Below are 24,950 nucleotides of genomic sequence, written 5' to 3'. Positions count from 1 at the left end.
ACTCATGTCCCCCAGCCACCCTGACCAACCTACCCATCCAGCAGTGACGGGCACCTGCCAGCAGGCCCCGACTCATGTCCCCCAGCCACCCTGACCAACCCACCACCCAGCAGTTACCTGCACCTGTCAGGAGGCCCCGACTCATGTCCCCCAGCCATCCTGACCAAACCACCAACCCAGCAGTGATGGGCACCTGCCAGCAGGCCCCAACTCATGACCCTATGCATCCCCATCCATCCTGAGGTGGTGGGCACCTGCCAGCAGGACCTGACTTATGTCCCCCTGCAACCCCACACATCCAGCAGTGACGGTCACCTGCCAGCAGGCCCCAACTTATGTCCCCCAGCCACCCTGACCAACCCACCCACCCAGCAGTGACGGGCACCTGCCAGCAGGCCCCGACTCATATCCCCCAGCCACCCTGACCAACCCACCTACCCAGCAGTGACGGGCACCTGCAAGCAGGCCCCGACTCATGTCCCCAAGCCACCCTGACCAACCCACCCACCCAGCAGTGACGGGCACCTGCCAGCAGGCCCTGACTCAAGTCCCCCAGCCACCCTGACCAACCCACCCAGCTAGCAGTGACGGGCACCTGCCAGCAGGCCCTGACACAAGTCCCCCAGCCACCCTGACCAACCCACCTACCTAGCAGTGACGGGCACCTGCCAGCAGGCCCCGACTCATGTCCCCCAGCCTCCCAACCACCTACCCAGGAGTGATGGGCACTGGCCAGCAGGCCCCAACTCATGTTTCCAGCCACCCTGACCAACCCACCCACCCATCAGCGATGAACACCTGCCAGCAGGCCTGACTTCTGTCCCCCAGCCATCCACCCACCCACCCAGCAGCGACGGGTACCTGCCAGCAGGCCCCGACTCATGTCCCTCTGCACCACTACTCACCCAGCAGTGATGGGCACCTGCAAGCAGGCCCCGACTCATGTCCCCAAGCCACCCTGACCAACCCACCCAGCAGTGACGGGCACCTGGCAGCAGGCCCTGACTCAAGTCCCCCAGCCACCCTGACCAACCCACTCACCTAGCAGTGACGAGCACCTGCCAGCAGGCCCTGACTCAAGTCCCCCAGCCACCCTGACCAACCCACCCACCTAGCAGTGACGGGCACCTGCCAGCAAGCCCCGACTCATGTCCCCTAGCCTCCCAACCACATACCCAGGATTGATGGGCACTGGCCAACAGGCCCCAACTCATGTCCCCCAGCCACCCTGACCAACCCACCCACCCAGCAATGATGGGCACCTGCCAGCAGGCCCCGACTCATGTCCCCCAGCCACCCTGACCAGCCCACCCACCCAGCAGTGACGGGCACCTGCCAGCAGGCCCCGACTCATGTCCCCCAGCCACCCTGACCAACCCACCACCCAGCAGTGATGGGCACCTGTCAGCAGGCCCCGACTCATGTCCCCCAGCCACCCTGACCGAACAACCCACCCACCCAGCAGTGATGGGCACCTGCCAGCAGGCCCCGACTCATTTGTCCCCCTGCACCCCCACGCACCCAGCAGTGATGGGCACCTGCCAGCAGGCCCCAACTCATGTTTCCAGCCACCCTGACCAACCCACCCACCCATCAGCGATGAGCACCTGCCAGCAGGCCTGACTTATTCCCCCAGCCATCCACCGACCCAGCAGCGACGGGCACCTGCCAGCAGGCCCCGACACATGTCCCTCTGCACCACTACCCACCCAGCAGTGATGGGCACCTGCCAGTAGGCTCCAACTCATGTCCCCCAGCCTATGAACCCATGAACCGAGCAGTGATGGGCACCTGCCAGAAGGCCCTGACTCAAGTCCCCCAGCCACCCTGACCAACCCACCCACCTAGCAGTGACGGGCACCTGCCAGCAGGCCCCGACTCAAGTCCCCCAGCCACCCTGACCAACCCACCCACCTAGCAGTGACGGGCACCTGCCAGCAGGCCCCGACACATGTCCCCCAGCCTCCCAACCACATACCCAGGAGTGATGGGCACTGGCCAAAAGGCCCCAACTCATGTCCACCAGCCACCCTGACCAACCCACCCACCCAGCAATGACGGGCACCTGCCAGCAGGCCCCGACTCATGTCCCCCAGCCACCCTGACGGACCCACCCACCCAGCAGTGACGGGCACCGGCCAGCAGGCCCCGACTCATGTCCCCCAGCCACCCTGACCAACCCACCTACCCAGCAGTGACGGGCACCTGCCAGCAGGACCCAACTCATGTCCGCCAGCCACCCTGACCAACCCACTGACCCAGCAGTGATGGTCACCTGCCAGCATACCCCGACTCATGTGCCCCAGCCACCCTGAGCAACCCACCCACCCAGCAGTGACGGGAACCTGCCAGCAGGCCCCGACTCATTTCCCCCAGCACCCCCAAGTAACCAGCAGTGATGGGCACCTGACAGCAGGCCCCGACTCATGTCCCCCATCCAAGGACCCACCCACCCAGCAGTGACAGGCACCTGCCAGCCGGCCCCAACTCATTTCCCCCAGCCACCCTGACCAACCCACCCACCCAGCAGTGATGAGCACCTGCCAACATGCCCGATTTATGTCCCCCAGCAATCCACCCACCCACCCAGCAGTGACAGGCACCTTCCAGCAGTCCCCGACTAATGTCCCTCTGCACCCCCACCCACCCAGCAGTGATGGGCACGTGCCAGCAGGCCCCGACTCATGTCCCCCGGCCTATGAACCCTCGAACTCAACAGTGACTTGCACCTGCCAGCAGGCCCCGACTCATGTCCCCCAGCCACCCTGAACAACCCACCTTCCCAGTAGTGATGGGCACCTGCCAGCAGGCCCCGACTAATGTTCCCCAGCCACCCACCCACCTACCCAGCAGTCATGGACACCTGCCAGCAGGCCCCAACTCATGTCCCCCAGCCACCCTGACCAACCTACCCACCCAGCAGTGACGGGCACCTGCCAGCAGGCCCCGACTCATGTCCCCCAGCCACCCTGACCAACCCACCACCCAGCAGTTACCTGCACCTGTCAGGAGGCCCCGACTCATGTCCCCCAGCCATCCTGACCAAACCACCAACCCAGCAGTGATGGGCACCTGCCAGCAGGCCCCAACTCATGACCCCATGCATCCCCACCCACCCTGAGGTGGTGGGCACCTGCCAGCAGGCCCCGACACATGTTTCCAGCCACCCTGACCAACCCACCCACCCAGCAGTGATGGGCACCTGCCAGCAGACCCAGAATCATGTCTCCCAGCCACCCACCCACCTACCCACAAGCGATGGGCACCTGCCAGCACACCCCAACTCATGTCCCCCAGCCACCCTGACCAACCCACCCACCCAGCAGTGACGGGCACCTGCCAGCAGGCCCTGACTCATGTCCCCCAGCCACCCTGACCAACCCACCACCCAGCAGTGACAGGCACCTGTCAGCAGGCCCTGACTCATGTCCCCCAGCCACCCTGACCAAACCACCCACCCAGCAGTGATGGGCACCTGTCAGCAGGCCCTGACTCATGTCCCCCTGCAACCCCCACCCACCCAGCAGTGATGGGCACCTGCCAGCATGCCCCGACTCATGTTTCCAGCCACCCTGACCAACCCACCCACCCAGCAGTGATGGGCACCTGTCAGCAGGCCCCGACTCATGTCCCCCAGCCACCCACCCACGTACCCAACAGTGATGGGCACCTGCCAGCAGACCCCAACTCATGTCCCCCAGCCACCCTGAACAACCAACAGTGACAGGCACCTGTCAGCAGGCCCTGACTCATGTCCCCCAGCCACCCTGACCAAACCACCCACCCAGCAGTGATGGGCACCTGTCAGCAGGCCTGACTTCTGTCCCCCAGCCATTCACCCACCCACCCAGCAGCGACGGGCACCTGCCAGCAGGCCCCGACTCATGTCCCTCTGCACCACTACTCACCCAGCAGTGATGGGCACCTGCAAGCAGGCCCCGACTCATGTCCCCAAGCCACCCTGACCAACCCACCCAGCAGTGACGGGCACCTGGCAGCAGGCCCTGACTCAAGTCCCCCAGCCACCCTGACCAACCCACTCACCTAGCAGTGACGGGCACCTGCCAGCTGGTCCCGACTCAAGTCCCCCAGCCACCCTGACCAACCCACCCACCTAGCAGTGACGGGCACCTGCCAGCAAGCCCCGACTCATGTCCCCCAGCCTCCCAACCACATACCCAGGAGTGATGGGCACTGGCCAACAGGCCCCGACTCATGTCCCCCAGCCACCCTGACCAGCCCACCCACCCAGCAGTGACGGGCACCTGCCAGCAGGCCCCGACTCATGTCCCCCAGCCACCCTGACCCACCCACCACCCAGCAGTGAAGGGCACCTGTCAGCAGGCCCCAACTCATGTCCCCCAGCCACCCTGACCGAACAACCCACCCACCCAGCAGTGATGGGCACCTGCCAGCAGGCCCCGACTCATTTGTCCCCCTGCACCCCCACGCACCCAGCAGTGATGGGCACCTGCTAGCAGGCCCCAACTCATGTTTCCAGCCACCCTGATCAACCCACCCACCCATCAGCGATGAGCCCCTGCCAGCAGGCCTGACTTATTCCCCCAGCCATCCACCCACCCAGCAGCGACGGGCACCTGCCAGCAGGCCCCGACTCATGTCCCTCTGCACCACTACCCACCCAGCAGTGATGGGCACCTGCCAGTAGGCTCCAACTCATGTCCCCCAGCCTATGAACCCATGAACCGAGCAGTGATGGGCACCTGCCAGCAGGCCCCGACTCATGTCCCCCAGCCACCCTGAACAACCCACCTACCCAGTAGTGATGGGCACCTGCCAGCAGGCCCCGACTAATGTTCCCCAGCCACCCACCCACCTACCCAGCAGTCATGGGCACCTGCCAGCAGGCCCCAACTCATGTCCCCCAGCCACCCTGACCAACCTACCCATCCAGCAGTGACGGGCACCTGCCAGCAGGCCCCGACTCATGTCCCCCAGCCACCCTGACCAACCCACCACCCAGCAGTTACCTGCACCTGTCAGGAGGCCCCGACTCATGTCCCCCAGCCATCCTGACCAAACCACCAACCCAGCAGTGATGGGCACCTGCCAGCAGGCCCCAACTCATGACCCTATGCATCCCCACCCATCCTGAGGTGGTGGGCACCTGCCAGCAGGCCCTGACTTATGTCCCCCTGCAACCCCACACATCCAGCAGTGACGGTCACCTGCCAGCAGGCCCCAACTTATGTCCCCCAGCCACCCTGACCAACCCACCCACCCAGCAGTGACGGGCACCTGCCAGCAGGCCCCGACTCATATCCCCCAGCCACCCTGACCAACCCACCTACCCAGCAGTGACGGGCACCTGCAAGCAGGCCCCGACTCATGTCCCCAAGCCACCCTGACCAACCCACCCACCAAGCAGTGACGGGCACCTGCCAGCAGGCCCTGACTCAAGTCCCCCAGCCACCCTGACCAACCCACCCAGCTAGCAGTGACGGGCACCTGCCAGCAGGCCCTGACACAAGTCCCCCAGCCACCCTGACCAACCCACCTACCTAGCAGTGACGGGCACCTGCCAGCAGGCCCCGACTCATGTCCCCCAGCCTCCCAACCACCTACCCAGGAGTGATGGGCACTGGCCAGCAGGCCCCAACTCATGTTTCCAGCCACCCTGACCAACCCACCCACCCATCAGCGATGAACACCTGCCAGCAGGCCTGACTTCTGTCCCCCAGCCATCCACCCACCCACCCAGCAGCGACGGGCACCTGCCAGCAGGCCCCGACTCATGTCCCTCTGCACCACTACTCACCCAGCAGTGATGGGCACCTGCAAGCAGGCCCCGACTCATGTCCCCAAGCCACCCTGACCAACCCACCCAGCAGTGACAGGCACCTGGCAGCAGGCCCTGACTCAAGTCCCCCAGCCACCCTGACCAACCCACTCACCTAGCAGTGACGGGCACCTGCCAGCAGGCCCTGACTCATGTCCCCCAGCCACCCTGACCAACCCACCCACCTAGCAGTGACGGGCACCTGCCAGCAAGCCCCGACTCATGTCCCCCAGCCTCCCAACCACATACCCAGGATTGATGGGCACTGGCCAACAGGCCCCAACTCATGTCCACCAGCCACCCTGACCAACCCACCCACCCAGCAATGATGGGCACCTGCCAGCAGGCCCCGACTCATGTCCCCCAGCCACCCTGACCAGCCCACCCACCCAGCGTGACGGGCACCTGCCAGCAGGCCCCGACTCATGTCCCCCAGCCACCCTGACCAACCCACCACCCAGCAGTGATGGGCACCTGTCAGCAGGCCCCGACTCATGTCCCCCAGCCACCCTGACCGAACAACCCACCCACCCAGCAGTGATGGGCACCTGCCAGCAGGCCCCGACTCATTTGTCCCCCGGCACCCCCACGCACCCAGCAGTGATGGGCACCTGCCAGCAGGCCCCAACTCATGTTTCCAGCCACCCTGACCAACCCACCCACCCATCAGCGATGAGCACCTGCCAGCAGGCCTGACTTATTCCCCCAGCCATCCACCAACCCAGCAGCGACGGGCACCTGCCAGCAGGCCCCGACTCATGTCCCTCTGCACCACTACTCACCCAGCAGTGATGGGCACCTGCAAGCAGGCCCCGACTCATGTCCCCAAGCCACCCTGACCAACCCACCCAGCAGTGACAGGCACCTGGCAGCAGGCCCTGACTCAAGTCCCCCAGCCACCCTGACCAACCCACCCAGCTAGCAGTGACGGGCACCTGCCAGCAGGCCCTGACACAAGTCCCCCAGCCACCCTGACCAACCCACCTACCTAGCAGTGACGGGCACCTGCCAGCAGGCCCCGACTCATGTCCCCCAGCCTCCCAACCACCTACCCAGGAGTGATGGGCACTGGCCAGCAGGCCCCAACTCATGTTTCCAGCCACCCTGACCAACCCACCCACCCATCAGCGATGAACACCTGCCAGCAGGCCTGACTTCTGTCCCCCAGCCATCCACCCACCCACCCAGCAGCGACGGGCACCTGCCAGCAGGCCCCGACTCATGTCCCTCTGCACCACTACTCACCCAGCAGTGATGGGCACCTGCAAGCAGGCCCCGACTCATGTCCCCAAGCCACCCTGACCAACCCACCCAGCAGTGACAGGCACCTGGCAGCAGGCCCTGACTCAAGTCCCCCAGCCACCCTGACCAACCCACTCACCTAGCAGTGATGGGCACCTGCCAGCAGGCCCTGACTCATGTCCCCCAGCCACCCTGACCAACCCACCCACCTAGCAGTGACGGGCACCTGCCAGCAAGCCCCGACTCATGTCCCCCAGCCTCCCAACCACATACCCAGGATTGATGGGCACTGGCCAACAGGCCCCAACTCATGTCCACCAGCCACCCTGACCAACCCACCCACCCAGCAATGATGGGCACCTGCCAGCAGGCCCCGACTCATGTCCCCCAGCCACCCTGACCAGCCCACCCACCCAGCGTGACGGGCACCTGCCAGCAGGCCCCGACTCATGTCCCCCAGCCACCCTGACCAACCCACCACCCAGCAGTGATGGGCACCTGTCAGCAGGCCCCGACTCATGTCCCCCAGCCACCCTGACCGAACAACCCACCCACCCAGCAGTGATGGGCACCTGCCAGCAGGCCCCGACTCATTTGTCCCCCGGCACCCCCACGCACCCAGCAGTGATGGGCACCTGCCAGCAGGCCCCAACTCATGTTTCCAGCCACCCTGACCAACCCACCCACCCATCAGCGATGAGCACCTGCCAGCAGGCCTGACTTATTCCCCCAGCCATCCACCAACCCAGCAGCGACGGGCACCTGCCAGCAGGCCCCGACACATGTCCCTCTGCACCACTACCCACCCAGCAGTGATGGGTACCTGCCAGTAGGCTCCAACTCATGTCCCCCAGCCTATGAACCCATGAACCGAGCAGTGATGGGCACCTGCCAGAAGGCCCCGACTCAAGTCCCCCAGCCACCCTGACCAACCCACCCACCTAGCAGTGGCGGGCACCTGCCAGCAGGCCCCGACTCAAGTCCCCCAGCCACCCTGACCAACCCACCCACCTAGCAGTGACGGGCACCTGCCAGCAGGCCCCGACACATGTCCCCCAGCCTCCCAACCACATACCCAGGAGTGATGGGCACTGGCCAAAAGGCCCCAACTCATGTCCACCAGCCACCCTGACCAACCCACCCACCCAGCAATGACAGGCACCTGCCAGCAGGCCCCGACTCATGTCCCCCAGCCACCCTGACGGACCCACCCACCCAGCAGTGACGGGCACCTGCCAGCAGGCCCCGACTCATGTCCCCCAGCCACCCTGACCAACCCACCTACCCAGCAGTGACGGGCACCTGCCAGCAGGACCCAACTCATGTCCGCCAGCCACCCTGACCAACCCACCGACCCAGCAGTGATGGTCACCTGCCAGCAGACCCCGACTCATGTCCCCCAGCCACCCTGAGCAACACACCCACCCAGCAGTGACGGGAACCTGCCAGCAGGCCCCGACTCATTTCCCCCAGCACCCCCACCCAACCAGCAGTGATGGGCACCTGACAGCAGGCCCCGACTCATGTCCCCCATCCAAGGACCCACCCACCCAGCAGTGACAGGCACCTGCCAGCCGGCCCCAACTCATTTCCCCCAGCCACCCTGACCAACCCACCCACCCAGCAGTGATGAGCACCTGCCAACATGCCCGATTTATGTCCCCCAGCAATCCACCCACCCACCCAGCAGTGACAGGCACCTTCCAGCAGTCCCCGACTCATGTCCCTCTGCACCCCCACCCACCCAGCAGTGATGGGCACGTGCCAGCAGGCCCCGACTCATGTCCCCCGGCCTATGAACCCTCGAACTCAACAGTGACTTGCACCTGCCAGCAGGCCCCGACTCATGTCCCCCAGCCACCCTGAACAACCCACCTTCCCAGTAGTGATGGGCACCTGCCAGCAGGCCCCGACTAATGTTCCCCAGCCACCCACCCACCTACCCAGCAGTCATGGACACCTGCGGCAGGCCCCAACTCATGTCCCCCAGCCACCCTGACCAACCTACCCACCCAGCAGTGACGGGCACCTGCCAGCAGGCCCCGACTCATGTCCCCCAGCCACCCTGACCAACCCACCACCCAGCAGTTACCTGCACCTGTCAGGAGGCCCCGACTCATGTCCCCCAGCCATCCTGACCAAACCACCAACCCAGCAGTGATGGGCACCTGCCAGCAGGCCCCAACTCATGACCCCATGCATCCCCACCCACCCTGAGGTGGTGGGCACCTGCCAGCAGGCCCCGACACATGTTTCCAGCCACCCTGACCAACCCACCCACCCAGCAGTGATGGGCACCTGCCAGCAGACCCAGAATCATGTCTCCCAGCCACCCACCCACCTACCCACAAGCGATGGGCACCTGCCAGCAGACCCCAACTCATGTCCCCCAGCCACCCTGACCAACCCACCCACCCAGCAGTGACGGGCACCTGCCAGCAGGCCCTGACTCATGTCCCCCAGCCACCCTGACCAACCCACCACCCAGCAGTGACAGGCACCTGTCAGCAGGCCCTGACTCATGTCCCCCAGCCACCCTGACCAAACCACCCACCCAGCAGTGATGGGCACCTGTCAGCAGGCCCTGACTCATGTCCCCCTGCAACCCCCACCCACCCAGCAGTGATGGGCACCTGCCAGCATGCCCCGACTCATGTTTCCAGCCACCCTGACCAACCCACCCAGCAGTGATGGGCACCTGTCAGCAGGCCCCGACTCATGTCCCCCAGCCACCCACCCACGTACCCAACAGTGATGGGCACCTGCCAGCAGACCCCAACTCATGTCCCCCAGCCACCCTGAACAACCAACAGTGACAGGCACCTGTCAGCAGGCCCTGACTCATGTCCCCCAGCCACCCTGACCAAACCACCCACCCAGCAGTGATGGGCACCTGTCAGCAGGCCTGACTTCTGTCCCCCAGCCATTCACCCACCCACCCAGCAGCGACGGGCACCTGCCAGCAGGCCCCGACTCATGTCCCTCTGCACCACTACTCACCCAGCAGTGATGGGCACCTGCAAGCAGGCCCCGACTCATGTCCCCAAGCCACCCTGACCAACCCACCCAGCAGTGACGGGCACCTGGCAGCAGGCCCTGACTCAAGTCCCCCAGCCACCCTGACCAACCCACTCACCTAGCAGTGACGGGCACCTGCCAGCTGGTCCCGACTCAAGTCCCCCAGCCACCCTGACCAACCCACCCACCTAGCAGTGACGGGCACCTGCCAGCAAGCCCCGACTCATGTCCCCCAGCCTCCCAACCACATACCCAGGAGTGATGGGCACTGGCCAACAGGCCCCAACTTATGTCCCCCAGCCACCCTGACCAACCCACCGACCCAGCAATGATGGGCACCTGCCAGCAGGCCCCGACTCATGTCCCCAAGCCACCCTGACCAGCCCACCCACCCAGCAGTGACGGGCACCTGCCAGCAGGCCCCGACTCATGTCCCCCAGCCACCCTGACCAACCCACCACCCAGCAGTGAAGGGCACCTGTCAGCAGGCCCCAACTCATGTCCCCCAGCCACCCTGACCGAACAACCCACCCACATAGCAGTGATGGGCACCTGCCAGCAGGCCCCGACTCATTTGTCCCCCTGCACCCCCACGCACCCAGCAGTGATGGGCACCTGCTAGCAGGCCCCAACTCATGTTTCCAGCCACCCTGATCAACCCACCCACCCATCAGCGATGAGCACCTGCCAGCAGGCCTGACTTATTCCCCCAGCCATCCACCCACCCAGCAGCGACGGGCACCTGCCAGCAGGCCCCGACTCATGTCCCTCTGCACCACTACCCACCCAGCAGTGATGGGCACCTGCCAGTAGGCTCCAACTCATGTCCCCCAGCCTATGAACCCATGAAACGAGCAGTGATGGGCACCTGCCAGCAGGCCCCGACTCATGTCCCCCAGCCACCCTGAACAACCCACCTACCCAGTAGTGATGGGCACCTGCCAGCAGGCCCCGACTAATGTTCCCCAGCCACCCACCCACCTACCCAGCAGTCATGGGCACCTGCCAGCAGGCCCCAACTCATGTCCCCCAGCCACCCTGACCAACCTACCCATCCAGCAGTGACGGGCACCTGCCAGCAGGCCCCGACTCATGTCCCCCAGCTACCCTGACCAACCCACCACCCAGCAGTTACCTGCACCTGTCAGGAGGCCCCGACTCATGTCCCCCAGCCATCCTGACCAAACCACCAACCCAGCAGTGATGGGCACCTGCCAGCAGGCCCCAACTCATGACCCTATGCATCCCCACCCATCCTGAGGTGGTGGGCACCTGCCAGCAGGCCCCGACACATGTTTCCAGCCACCCTGACCAACCCACCCACCCAGCAGTGATGGGCACCTGCCAGCAGGCCCGACCCATGTGCCCCAGCCACCCTGACCATCCCAGCCAGCAGTGACGTGCACCTGCCAACAGACCCCAACTCATGTTCCCCTGCACCCCCACCCACCTAGCAGTGACGGGCACCTACCAGCAGGCCCCGACTCATGTCCCCCTGTACCCCTACCCACCCAGCAGTGACGTGAACCTGCCAGCAGGCCCCGACTCATGTCCCCCAGACACCCACCCACCCAGCAGTGATGGGCACCTGCCAGCAGGCCCCGACCCATGCCCACCAGCCACCCTGATCAACCCACCCACCCAGCAGCGATGGGAAGCTGTCAGCAGCACCCGACACATGTCTCCCTGGATCCCCACCCTCCCAGCAGTGACGGGCATCTGCCAGCAGGCCCCGACTCATGTCCCACAGCCACCCTGACCAACCCACCCACCCAGCAGTGACGGGCACTTGCCAGCAGGCCCTAACTCATGTCCCCCTGCACCCCCACCCACCCAGCAGTGATGGGCACCTGCCAGCAGGCCCAGACAAGAGTCTAAAGCAGTGACGGCACCTGCCAGCAGTCCCCGACTCATGTCCCCCAGCCACCCTTACCAACCCACCCACTCAGCAGTGAAGGGCACCTGCCAGCAGGCCCTGACTCATGTCCCCCAGCCACCCGGACCAATACACCCATCCAGCAGTGACGGGCACCTGCCAGCAGGCCCTGACTTATGTCCCCCTGCAACCCCACACATCCAGCAGTGACGGTCGCCTGCCAGCAGGCCCCAACTTATGTCCCCCAGCCACCCTGACCAACCCATCCACCTAACAGTGACGGGCACCTGCCAGCAGGCCCCGACTCATATCCCCCAGCCACCCTGACCAACCCACCTACCCAGCAGTGATGGGCACCTGCAAGCAGGCCCCGACTCATGTCCCCAAGCCACCCTGACCAACCCACCCACCCAGCAGTGACGGGCACCTGCCAGCAGGCCCTGACTCAAGTCCCCCAGCCACCCTGACCAACCCACCCAGCTAGCAGTGACGGGCACCTGCCAGCAGCCCCCGACTCATGTCCCCCAGCCACCCTGACCAATACACCCATCCAGCAGTGACGGGCACCTGCCAGCAGGCCCTGACTTATGTCCCCCTGCAACCCCACCCATTCAGCAGTGACGGTCACCTTCCAGCAGGCCCCAACTTATGTCCCCCAGATACCCTGACCAACCCACCCACCCAGCATTGACGGGCACCTGCCAGCAGGCCCCGACTCATATCCCCCAGCCACCCTAACCAACCCAGCTACCCAGCAGTGACGGGCACCTGCAAGCAGGCCCCAACTCATGTCCCCCAGCCACCCTGACCAACCCACCCACCTAGCAGTGACGGGCACCTGCCAGCAAGCCCCGACTCATGTCCCCCAGCCTCCCAACCACATACCCAGGAGTGATGGGCACTGGCCAACAGGCCCCAACTCATGTCCCCCAGCCACCCTGACCAACCCACCAACCCAGCAATGATGGGCACCTGCCAGCAGGCACCGACTCATGTCCCCCAGCCACCCTGACCAGCCCACCCACCCAGCAGTGACGGGCACCTGCTTGCAGGCCCCGACTCATGTCCCCCAGCCACCCTGACCAACCCACCACCCAGCAGTGACGGGCACCTGTCAGCAGGCCCCGACTCATGTCCCCCAGCCTCCATGACCAACCCACCACCCAGCAGTGACGGGCACCTGCCAGCAGGCCCCGACTCATGTCCCCCTGAACCCCTACCCACCCAGCAGTGACGTCAACCTGCCAGCAGGCCCCAACTCATGTCCCCCAGACACCCACCCACCCAGCAGTGATGGGCACTTGCCAGCAGGCACCGACTCATGTCCCCCAGCCACCCTAACCAACCCACCCACCCCACAGTGATGTGCACCTGCCAGCAGGCCCCGACTCATGTCCCCCTGCACCCCCACCCACCCAGCAGTGACGGGCACCTGCCAGCAGGCCCCGACTCATGTCCCCCAGCCACCCACCCAGCAGTGATGGGCACCTGCCAGCAGGCCACGACCCATGTGCCCCAGCCACCCTGACCATCCCAGCCAGCAGTGACGGGCACCTGCCAGCAGACCCCAACTCATGTTCCCCTGCACCCCCACCAACCTAGCAGTGACGGGCACCTGCCAGCAGGCCCCGACTCATGTCCCCCTGAACCCCTACCCACCCAGCAGTGACGTCAACCTGCCAGCAGGCCCCAACTCATGTCCCCCAGACACCCACCCACCCAGCAGTGATGGGCACTTGCCAGCAGGCACCGACTCATGTCCCCCAGCCACCCTGACCAAGCCACCCACCCCGCAGTGATGTGCACCTGCCAGCAGGCCCCGACTCATGTCCCCCTGCACCCCCACCCACCCAGCAGTGACGGGCACCTGCCAGCAGGCCCCGACTTATGTCCCCCCAGCCACCCACCCAGCAGTGATGGGCACCTGCCAGCAGGCCCCGACCCATGTGCCCCAGCCACCCTGACCATCCCAGCCAGCAGTGACGGGCACCTGCCAGCAGACCCCAACTCATGTTCCCCTGCACCCCCACCCACCTAGCAGTGACGGGCACCTGCCAGCAGGCCCCGACTCATGTCCCCCTGTACCCCTACCCACCCAGCAGTGACGTGAACCTGCCAGCAGGCCCCGACTCATGTCCCCCAGACACCCACCCACCCAGCAGTGATGAGCACCTGCCAGCAGGCCCCGACCCATGCCCCCCAGCCACCCTGATCAACCCACCCACCCAGCAGCGATAGGAAGCTGCCAGCAGCCCCCGAAACATGTCCCCCTGGATCCCCACCCTCCCAGCAGTGACGGGCATCTGCCAGCAGGCCCCGACTCATGTCCCCCAGCCACCCTGAACAACCCAACCTCCGAGCAGGGACTGGCACCTGTCAGCAGGTCCCAATTCATGTACCCCTGCACAACCACCCACCCAGCAGTGACGGGCACCTGCCAGCAGGCCCCGACTCATGTCCCCCAGCCACCCACCCAGCAGTGATGGGCACCTGCCAGCAGGCCCCGACCCATGTGCCCCAGCCACCCTGACCATCCCAGCCAGCAGTGACGTGCACCTGCCAGCAGACCCCAACTCATGTTCCCCTGCACCCCCACCCACCTAGCAGTGACGGGCACCTGCCAGCAGGCCCCGACTCATGTCCCCCTGTACCCCTACCCACCCAGCAGTGACGGGCACCTGCCAGCAGGCCCCGACTCATGTCCCCCAGACACCCACCCACCCAGCAGTGATGGGCACCTGCCAGCAGGCCCCGACCCATGCCCACCAGCCACCCTGATCAACCCACCCACCCAGCAGTGATGGGAAGCTGCCAGCAGCCCCAGACACATGTCTCCCTGGATCCCAACCCTCCCAGCAGTGACGGGCATCTGCCAGCAGGCCCCGACTCATGTCCCCCAGCCACCCTGACCAACCCACCCACCCAGCAGTGACGGGCACTTGCCAGAAGGCCCTGACTCATGTCCCCCTGCACCCCCACCCACCCAGCAGTGATGGGCACCTGCCAGCAGGCCCAGACAAGAGTCTAAAGCAGTGACGGCACCTGCCAGCAGTCCCCGACTCATGTCCCCCAGCCACCCTTACCAACCCACCCACTCAGCAGTGAAGGGCACCTGCCAGCAGGCCCCGACTCATGTCCCCCAGCCACCCGGACCAATACACCCATCCAGCAGTGACGGGCACCTGCCAGCAGGCCCCGACTCATATCCCCCAGCCACCCTGACCAACCCACCTACCCAGGAGTGACGGGCACCTGCAAGCAGGCCCCGACTCATGTCCCCAAGCCACCCTGACCAACCCACCCACCTAGCAGTGACGGGCACCTGCCAGCAAGCCCCAACTCATGTCCCCCAGCTTCCCAACCACATACCCAGGAGTGATGGGCACTGGCCAACAGGCCCCAACTCATGTCCCCCAGCCACCCTGACCAACCCACCCACCCAGCAATGATGGGCACCTGCCAGCAGGCCCCGACTCATGTCCCCCAGCCACCCTGACCAACCCACCACCCAGCAGTGAAGGGCACCTGTCAGCAGGCCCCGACTAATGTCCCCCAGCCACCCTGACCGAACAACCCACCCACCCAGCAGTGATGGGCACCTGCCAGCAGGCCCCGACTCATTTGTCCCCCTGCACCCCCACGCACCCAGCAGTGATGGGCACCTGCTAGCAGGCCCCAACTCATGTTTCCAGCCACCCTGACCAACCCACCCATCCATCAGCGATGAGCACCTGCCAGCAGGCCTGACTTATTCCCCCAGCCATCCACCCACCCAGCAGCGACGGGCACCTGCCAGCAGGCCCCGACTCATGTCCCTCTGCACCACTACCCACCCAGCAGTGATGGGCACCTGCCAGTAGGCTCCAACTCATGTCCCCCAGCCTATGAACCCATGAACCGAGCAGTGATGGGCACCTGCCAGCAGGCCCCGACTCATGTCCCCCAGCCACCCTGAACAACCCACCTACCCAGTAGTGATGGGCACCTGCCAGCAGGCCCCGACTAATGTTCCCCAGCCACCCACCCACCTACCCAGCAGTCATGGGCACCTGCCAGCAGGCCCCAACTCATGTCCCCCAGCCACCCTGACCAACCTACCCATCCAGCAGTGACGGGCACCTGCCAGCAGGCCCCGACTCATGTCCCCCAGCCACCCTGACCAACCCACCACCCAGCAGTTACCTGCACCTGTCAGGAGGCCCCGACTCATGTCCCCCAGCCATCCTGACAAAACCACCAACCCAGCAGTGATGGGCACCTGCCAGCAGGCCCCAACTCATGACCCTATGCATCCCCACCCATCCTGAGGTGGTGGGCACCTGCCAGCAGGCCCTGACTTATGTCCCCCTGCAACCCCACACATCCAGCAGTGACGGTCACCTGCCAGCAGGCCCCAACTTATGTCCCCCAGCCACCCTGACCAACCCACCCACCCAGCAGTGACGGGCACCTGCCAGCAGGCCCCGACTCATATCCCCCAGCCACCCTGACCAACCCACCTACCCAGCAGTGACGGGCACCTGCAAGCAGGCCCCGACTCATGTCCCCAAGCCACCCTGACCAACCCACCCACCCAGCAGTGACGGGCACCTGCCAGCAGGCCCTGACTCAAGTCCCCCAGCCACCCTGACCAACCCACCCAGCTAGCAGTGACGGGCACCTGCCAGCAGGCCCTGACACAAGTCCCCCAGCCACCCTGACCAACCCACCTACCTAGCAGTGACGGGCACCTGCCAGCAGGCCCCGACTCATGTCCCCCAGCCTCCCAACCACCTACCCAGGAGTGATGGGCACTGGCCAGCAGGCCCCAACTCATGTTTCCAGCCACCCTGACCAACCCACCCACCCATCAGCGATGAACACCTGCCAGCAGGCCTGACTTCTGTCCCCCAGCCATCCACCCACCCACCCAGCAGCGACGGGTACCTGCCAGCAGGCCCCGACTCATGTCCCTCTGCACCACTACTCACCCAGCAGTGATGGGCACCTGCAAGCAGGCCCCGACTCATGTCCCCAAGCCACCCTGACCAACCCACCCAGCAGTGACGGGCACCTGGCAGCAGGCCCTGACTCAAGTCCCCCAGCCACCCTGACCAACCCACTCACCTAGCAGTGACGGGCACCTGCCAGCAGGCCCTGACTCAAGTCCCCCAGCCACCCTGACCAACCCACCCACCTAGCAGTGACAGGCACCTGCCAGCAAGCCCCGACTCATGTCCCCCAGCCTCCCTGACCGAACAACCCACCCACCCAGCAGTGATGGGCACCTGCCAGCAGGCCCTGACTCATTTGTCCCCCTGCACCCCCACGCACCCAGCAGTGATGGGCACCTGCCAGCAGGCCCCAACTCATGTTTCCAGCCACCCTGACCAACCCACCCACCCATCAGCGATGAGCACCTGCCAGCAGGCCTGACTTATTCCCCCAGCCATCCACCGACCCAGCAGCGACGGGCACCTGCCAGCAGGCCCCGACACATGTCCCTCTGCACCACTACCCACCCAGCAGTGATGGGCACCTGCCAGTAGGCTCCAACTCATGTCCCCCAGCCTATGAACCCATGAACCGAGCAGTGATGGGCACCTGCCAGAAGGCCGCGACTCAAGTCCCCCAGCCACCCTGACCAACCCACCCACCTAGCAGTGACGGGCACCTGCCAGCAGGCCCCGACTCAAGTCCCCCAGCCACCCTGACCAACCCACCCACCTAGCAGTGACGGGCACCTGCCAGCAGGCCCCGACACATGTCCCCCAGCCTCCCAACCACATACCCAGGAGTGATGGGCACTGGCCAAAAGGCCCCAACTCATGTCCACCAGCCACCCTGACCAACCCACCCACCCAGCAATGACGGGCACCTGCCAGCAGGCCCCGACTCATGTCCCCCAGCCACCCTGACGGACCCACCCACCCAGCAGTGACGGGCACCGGCCAGCAGGCCCCGACTCATGTCCCCCAGCCACCCTGACCAACCCACCTACCCAGCAGTGACGGGCACCTGCCAGCAGGACCCAACTCATGTCCGCCAGCCACCCTGACCAACCCACCGACCCAGCAGTGATGGTCACCTGCCAGCATACCCCGACTCATGTCCCCCAGCCACCCTGAGCAACCCACCCACCCAGCAGTGACGGGAACCTGCCAGCAGGCCCCGACTCATTTCCCCCAGCACCCCCAAGTAACCAGCAGTGATGGGCACCTGACAGCAGGCCCCGACTCATGTCCCCCATCCAAGGACCCACCCACCCAGCAGTGACAGGCACCTGCCAGCCGGCCCCAACTCATTTCCCCCAGCCACCCTGACCAACCCACCCACCCAGCAGTGATGAGCACCTGCCAACATGCCCGATTTATGTCCCCCAGCAATCCACCCACCCACCCAGCAGTGACAGGCACCTTCCAGCAGTCCCCGACTAATGTCCCTCTGCACCCCCACCCACCCAGCAGTGATGGGCACGTGCCAGCAGGCCCCGACTCATGTCCCCCGGCCTATGAACCCTCGAACTCAACAGTGACTTGCACCTGCCAGCAGGCCCCGACTCATGTCCCCCAGCCACCCTGAACAACCCACCTTCCCAGTAGTGATGGGCACCTGCCAGCAGGCCCCGACTAATGTTCCCCAGCCACCCACCCACCTACCCAGCAGTCATGGACACCTGCCAGCAGGCCCCAACTCATGTCCCCCAGCCACCCTGACCAACCTACCCACCCAGCAGTGACGGGCACCTGCCAGCAGGCCCCGACTCATGTCCCCCAGCCACCCTGACCAACCCACCACCCAGCAGTTACTTGCACCTGTCAGGAGGCCCCGACTCATGTCCCCCAGCCATCCTGACCAAACCACCAACCCAGCAGTGATGGGCACCTGCCAGCAGGCCCCAACTCATGACCCCATGCATCCCCACCCACCCTGAGGTGGTGGGCACCTGCCAGCAGGCCCCGACACATGTTTCCAGCCACCCTGACCAACCCACCCACCCAGCAGTGATGGGCACCTGCCAGCAGACCCAGAATCATGTCTCCCAGCCACCCACCCACCTACCCACAAGCGATGGGCACCTGCCAGCACACCCCAACTCATGTCCCCCAGCCACCCTGACCAACCCACCCACCCAGCAGTGACGGGCACCTGCCAGCAGGCCCTGACTCATGTCCCCCAGCCACCCTGACCAACCCACCACCCAGCAGTGACAGGCACCTGTCAGCAGGCCCTGACTCATGTCCCCCAGCCACCCTGACCAAACCACCCACCCAGCAGTGATGGGCACCTGTCAGCAGGCCCTGACTCATGTCCCCCTGCAACCCCCACCCACCCAGCAGTGATGGGCACCTGCCAGCATGCCCCGACTCATGTTTCCAGCCACCCTGACCAACCCACCCACCCAGCAGTGATGGGCACCTGTCAGCAGGCCCCGACTCATGTCCCCCAGCCACCCACCCACGTACCCAACAGTGATGGGCACCTGCCAGCAGACCCCAACTCATGTCCCCCAGCCACCCTGAACAACCAACAGTGACAGGCACCTGTCAGCAGGCCCTGACTCATGTCCCCCAGCCACCCTGACCAAACCACCCACCCAGCAGTGATGGGCACCTGTCAGCAGGCCTGACTTCTGTCCCCCAGCCATTCACCCACCCACCCAGCAGCGACGGGCACCTGCCAGCAGGCCCCGACTCATGTCCCTCTGCACCACTACTCACCCAGCAGTGATGGGCACCTGCAAGCAGGCCCCGACTCATGTCCCCAAGCCACCCTGACCAACCCACCCAGCAGTGACGGGCACCTGGCAGCAGGCCCTGACTCAAGTCCCCCAGCCACCCTGACCAACCCACTCACCTAGCAGTGACGGGCACCTGCCAGCTGGTCCCGACTCAAGTCCCCCAGCCACCCTTACCAACCCACCCACCTAGCAGTGACGGGCACCTGCCAGCAAGCCCCGACTCATGTCCCCCAGGGTCCCAACCACATACCCAGGAGTGATGGGCACTGGCCAACAGGCCCCAACTCATGTCCCCCAGCCACCCTGACCAACCCACCGACCCAGCAATGATGGGCACCTGCCAGCAGGCCCCGACTCATGTCCCCCAGCCACCCTGACCAGCCCACCCACCCAGCAGTGACGGGCACCTGCCAGCAGGCCCCGACTCATGTCCCCCAGCCACCCTGACCCACCCACCACCCAGCAGTGAAGGGCACCTGTCAGCAGGCCCCAACTCATGTCCCCCAGCCACCCTGACCGAACAACCCACCCACCCAGCAGTGATGGGCACCTGCCAGCAGGCCCCGACTCATTTGTCCCCCTGCACCCCCACGCACCCAGCAGTGATGGGCACCTGCTAGCAGGCCCCAACTCATGTTTCCAGCCACCCTGATCAACCCACCCACCCATCAGCGATGAGCACCTGCCAGCAGGCCTGACTTATTCCCCCAGCCATCCACCCACCCAGCAGCGACGGGCACCTGCCAGCAGGCCCCGACTCATGTCCCTCTGCACCACTACCCACCCAGCAGTGATGGGCACCTGCCAGTAGGCTCCAACTCATGTCCCCCAGCCTATGAACCCATGAACCGAGCAGTGATGGGCACCTGCCAGCAGGCCCCGACTCATGTCCCCCAGCCACCCTGAACAACCCACCTACCCAGTAGTGATGGGCACCTGTCAGCAGGCCCCGACTAATGTTCCCCAGCCACCCACCCACCTACCCAGCAGTCATGGGCACCTGCCAGCAGGCCCCAACTCATGTCCCCCAGCCACCCTGACCAACCTACCCATCCAGCAGTGACGGGCACCTGCCAGCAGGCCCCGACTCATGTCCCCCAGCCACCCTGACCAACCCACCACCCAGCAGTTACCTGCACCTGTCAGGAGGCCCCGACTCATGTCCCCCAGCCATCCTGACCAAACCACCAACCCAGCAGTGATGGGCACCTGCCAGCAGGCCCCAACTCATGACCCTATGCATCCCCACCCATCCTGAGGTGGTGGGCACCTGCCAGCAGGCCTGACTTATTCCCCCAGCCATCCACCAACCCAGCAGCGACGGGCACCTGCCAGCAGGCCCCGACACATGTCCCTCTGCACCACTACCCACCCAGCAGTGATGGGTACCTGCCAGTAGGCTCCAACTCATGTCCCCCAGCCTATGAACCCATGAACCGAGCAGTGATGGGCACCTGCCAGAAGGCCCCGACTCAAGTCCCCCAGCCACCCTGACCAACCCACCCACCTAGCAGTGGCGGGCACCTGCCAGCAGGCCCCGACTCAAGTCCCCCAGCCACCCTGACCAACCCACCCACCTAGCAGTGACGGGCACCTGCCAGCAGGCCCCGACACATGTCCCCCAGCCTCCCAACCACATACCCAGGAGTGATGGGCACTGGCCAAAAGGCCCCAACTCATGTCCACCAGCCACCCTGACCAACCCACCCACCCAGCAATGACAGGCACCTGCCAGCAGGCCCCGACTCATGTCCCCCAGCCACCCTGACGGACCCACCCACCCAGCAGTGACGGGCACCTGCCAGCAGGCCCCGACTCATGTCCCCCAGCCACCCTGACCAACCCACCTACCCAGCAGTGACGGGCACCTGCCAGCAGGACCCAACTCATGTCCGCCAGCCACCCTGACCAACCCACCGACCCAGCAGTGATGGTCACCTGCCAGCAGACCCCGACTCATGTCCCCCAGCCACCCTGAGCAACACACCCACCCAGCAGTGACGGGAACCTGCCAGCAGGCCCCGACTCATTTCCCCCAGCACCCCCACCCAACCAGCAGTGATGGGCACCTGACAGCAGGCCCCGACTCATGTCCCCCATCCAAGGACCCACCCACCCAGCAGTGACAGGCACCTGCCAGCCGGCCCCAACTCATTTCCCCCAGCCACCCTGACCAACCCACCCACCCAGCAGTGATGAGCACCTGCCAACATGCCCGATTTATGTCCCCCAGCAATCCACCCACCCACCCAGCAGTGACAGGCACCTTCCAGCAGTCCCCGACTCATGTCCCTCTGCACCCCCACCCACCCAGCAGTGATGGGCACGTGCCAGCAGGCCCCGACTCATGTCCCCCGGCCTATGAACCCTCGAACTCAACAGTGACTTGCACCTGCCAGCAGGCCCCGACTCATGTCCCCCAGCCACCCTGAACAACCCACCTTCCCAGTAGTGATGGGCACCTGCCAGCAGGCCCCGACTAATGTTCCCCAGCCACCCACCCACCTACCCAGCAGTCATGGACACCTGCCAGCAGGCCCCAACTCATGTCCCCCAGCCACCCTGACCAACCTACCCACCCAGCAGTGACGGGCACCTGCCAGCAGGCCCCGACTCATGTCCCCCAGCCACCCTGACCAACCCACCACCCAGCAGTTACCTGCACCTGTCAGGAGGCCCCGACTCATGTCCCCCAGCCATCCTGACCAAACCACCAACCCAGCAGTGATGGGCACCTGCCAGCAGGCCCCAACTCATGACCCCATGCATCCCCACCCACCCTGAGGTGGTGGGCACCTGCCAGCAGGCCCCGACACATGTTTCCAGCCACCCTGACCAACCCACCCACCCAGCAGTGATGGGCACCTGCCAGCAGACCCAGAATCATGTCTCCCAGCCACCCACCCACCTACCCACAAGCGATGGGCACCTGCCAGCAGACCCCAACTCATGTCCCCCAGCCACCCTGACCAACCCACCCACCCAGCAGTGACGGGCACCTGCCAGCAGGCCCTGACTCATGTCCCCCAGCCACCCTGACCAACCCACCACCCAGCAGTGACAGGCACCTGTTAGCAGGCCCTGACTCATGTCCCCCAGCCACCCTGACCAAACCACCCACCCAGCAGTGATGGGCACCTGTCAGCAGGCCCTGACTCATGTCCCCCTGCAACCCCCACCCACCCAGCAGTGATGGGCACCTGCCAGCATGCCCCGACTCATGTTTCCAGCCACCCTGACCAACCCACCCACCCAGCAGTGATGGGCACCTGTCAGCAGGCCCCGACTCATGTCCCCCAGCCACCCACCCACGTACCCAACAGTGATGGGCACCTGCCAGCAGACCCCAACTCATGTCCCCCAGCCACCCTGAACAACCAACAGTGACAGGCACCTGTCAGCAGGCCCTGACTCATGTCCCCCAGCCACCCTGACCAAACCACCCACCCAGCAGTGATGGGCACCTGTCAGCAGGCCTGACTTCTGTCCCCCAGCCATTCACCCACCCACCCAGCAGCGACGGGCACCTGCCAGCAGGCCCCGACTCATGTCCCTCTGCACCACTACTCACCCAGCAGTGATGGGCACCTGCAAGCAGGCCCCGACTCATGTCCCCAAGCCACCCTGACCAACCCACCCAGCAGTGACGGGCACCTGGCAGCAGGCCCTGACTCAAGTCCCCCAGCCACCCTGACCAACCCACTCACCTAGCAGTGACGGGCACCTGCCAGCTGGTCCCGACTCAAGTCCCCCAGCCACCCTGACCAACCCACCCACCTAGCAGTGACGGGCACCTGCCAGCAAGCCCCGACTCATGTCCCCCAGCCTCCCAACCACATACCCAGGAGTGATGGGCACTGGCCAACAGGCCCCAACTTATGTCCCCCAGCCACCCTGACCAACCCACCGACCCAGCAATGATGGGCACCTGCCAGCAGGCCCCGACTCATGTCCCCAAGCCACCCTGACCAGCCCACCCACCCAGCAGTGACGGGCACCTGCCAGCAGGCCCCGACTCATGTCCCCCAGCCACCCTGACCAACCCACCACCCAGCAGTGAAGGGCACCTGTCAGCAGGCCCCAACTCATGTCCCCCAGCCACCCTGACCGAACAACCCACCCACATAGCAGTGATGGGCACCTGCCAGCAGGCCCCGACTCATTTGTCCCCCTGCACCCCCACGCACCCAGCAGTGATGGGCACCTGCTAGCAGGCCCCAACTCATGTTTCCAGCCACCCTGATCAACCCACCCACCCATCAGCGATGAGCACCTGCCAGCAGGCCTGACTTATTCCCCCAGCCATCCACCCACCCAGCAGCGACGGGCACCTGCCAGCAGGCCCCGACTCATGTCCCTCTGCACCACTACCCACCCAGCAGTGATGGGCACCTGCCAGTAGGCTCCAACTCATGTCCCCCAGCCTATGAACCCATGAAACGAGCAGTGATGGGCACCTGCCAGCAGGCCCCGACTCATGTCCCCCAGCCACCCTGAACAACCCACCTACCCAGTAGTGATGGGCACCTGCCAGCAGGCCCCGACTAATGTTCCCCAGCCACCCACCCACCTACCCAGCAGTCATGGGCACCTGCCAGCAGGCCCCAACTCATGTCCCCCAGCCACCCTGACCAACCTACCCATCCAGCAGTGACGGGCACCTGCCAGCAGGCCCCGACTCATGTCCCCCAGCTACCCTGACCAACCCACCACCCAGCAGTTACCTGCACCTGTCAGGAGGCCCCGACTCATGTCCCCCAGCCATCCTGACCAAACCACCAACCCAGCAGTGATGGGCACCTGCCAGCAGGCCCCAACTCATGACCCTATGCATCCCCACCCATCCTGAGGTGGTGGGCACCTGCCAGCAGGCCCCGACACATGTTTCCAGCCACCCTGACCAACCCACCCACCCAGCAGTGATGGGCACCTGCCAGCAGACCCAGAATCATGTCTCCCAGCCACCCACCCACCTACCCACAAGCGATGGGCACCTGCCAGCAGGCCCCAACTCATGTCCCCCAGCCACCCTGACCAACCCACCCACCCAGCAGTGACGGGCACCTGCCAGCAGGCCCTGACTCATGTCCCCCAGCCACCCTGACCAACCCACCACCCAGCAGTGACAGGCACCTGTCAGCAGGCCCTGACTCATGTCCCCCAGCCACCCTGACCAAACCACCCACCCAGCAGTGATGGGCACCTGTCAGCAGGCCCTGACTCATGTCCCCCTGCAACCCCCACCCACCAGCAGGCCCAGACTAGAGTCCCCCACCCACCCACACAGCAGTGAC

Source organism: Ambystoma mexicanum, chromosome 5q, assembly GCF_040938575.1.
Source record: "Ambystoma mexicanum isolate Mex_15411 chromosome 5q, UKY_AmexF1_1, whole genome shotgun sequence".
NCBI classification, from domain to species: domain Eukaryota; kingdom Metazoa; phylum Chordata; class Amphibia; order Caudata; family Ambystomatidae; genus Ambystoma; species Ambystoma mexicanum.
This window is presented reverse-complemented; position numbering follows the sequence as displayed.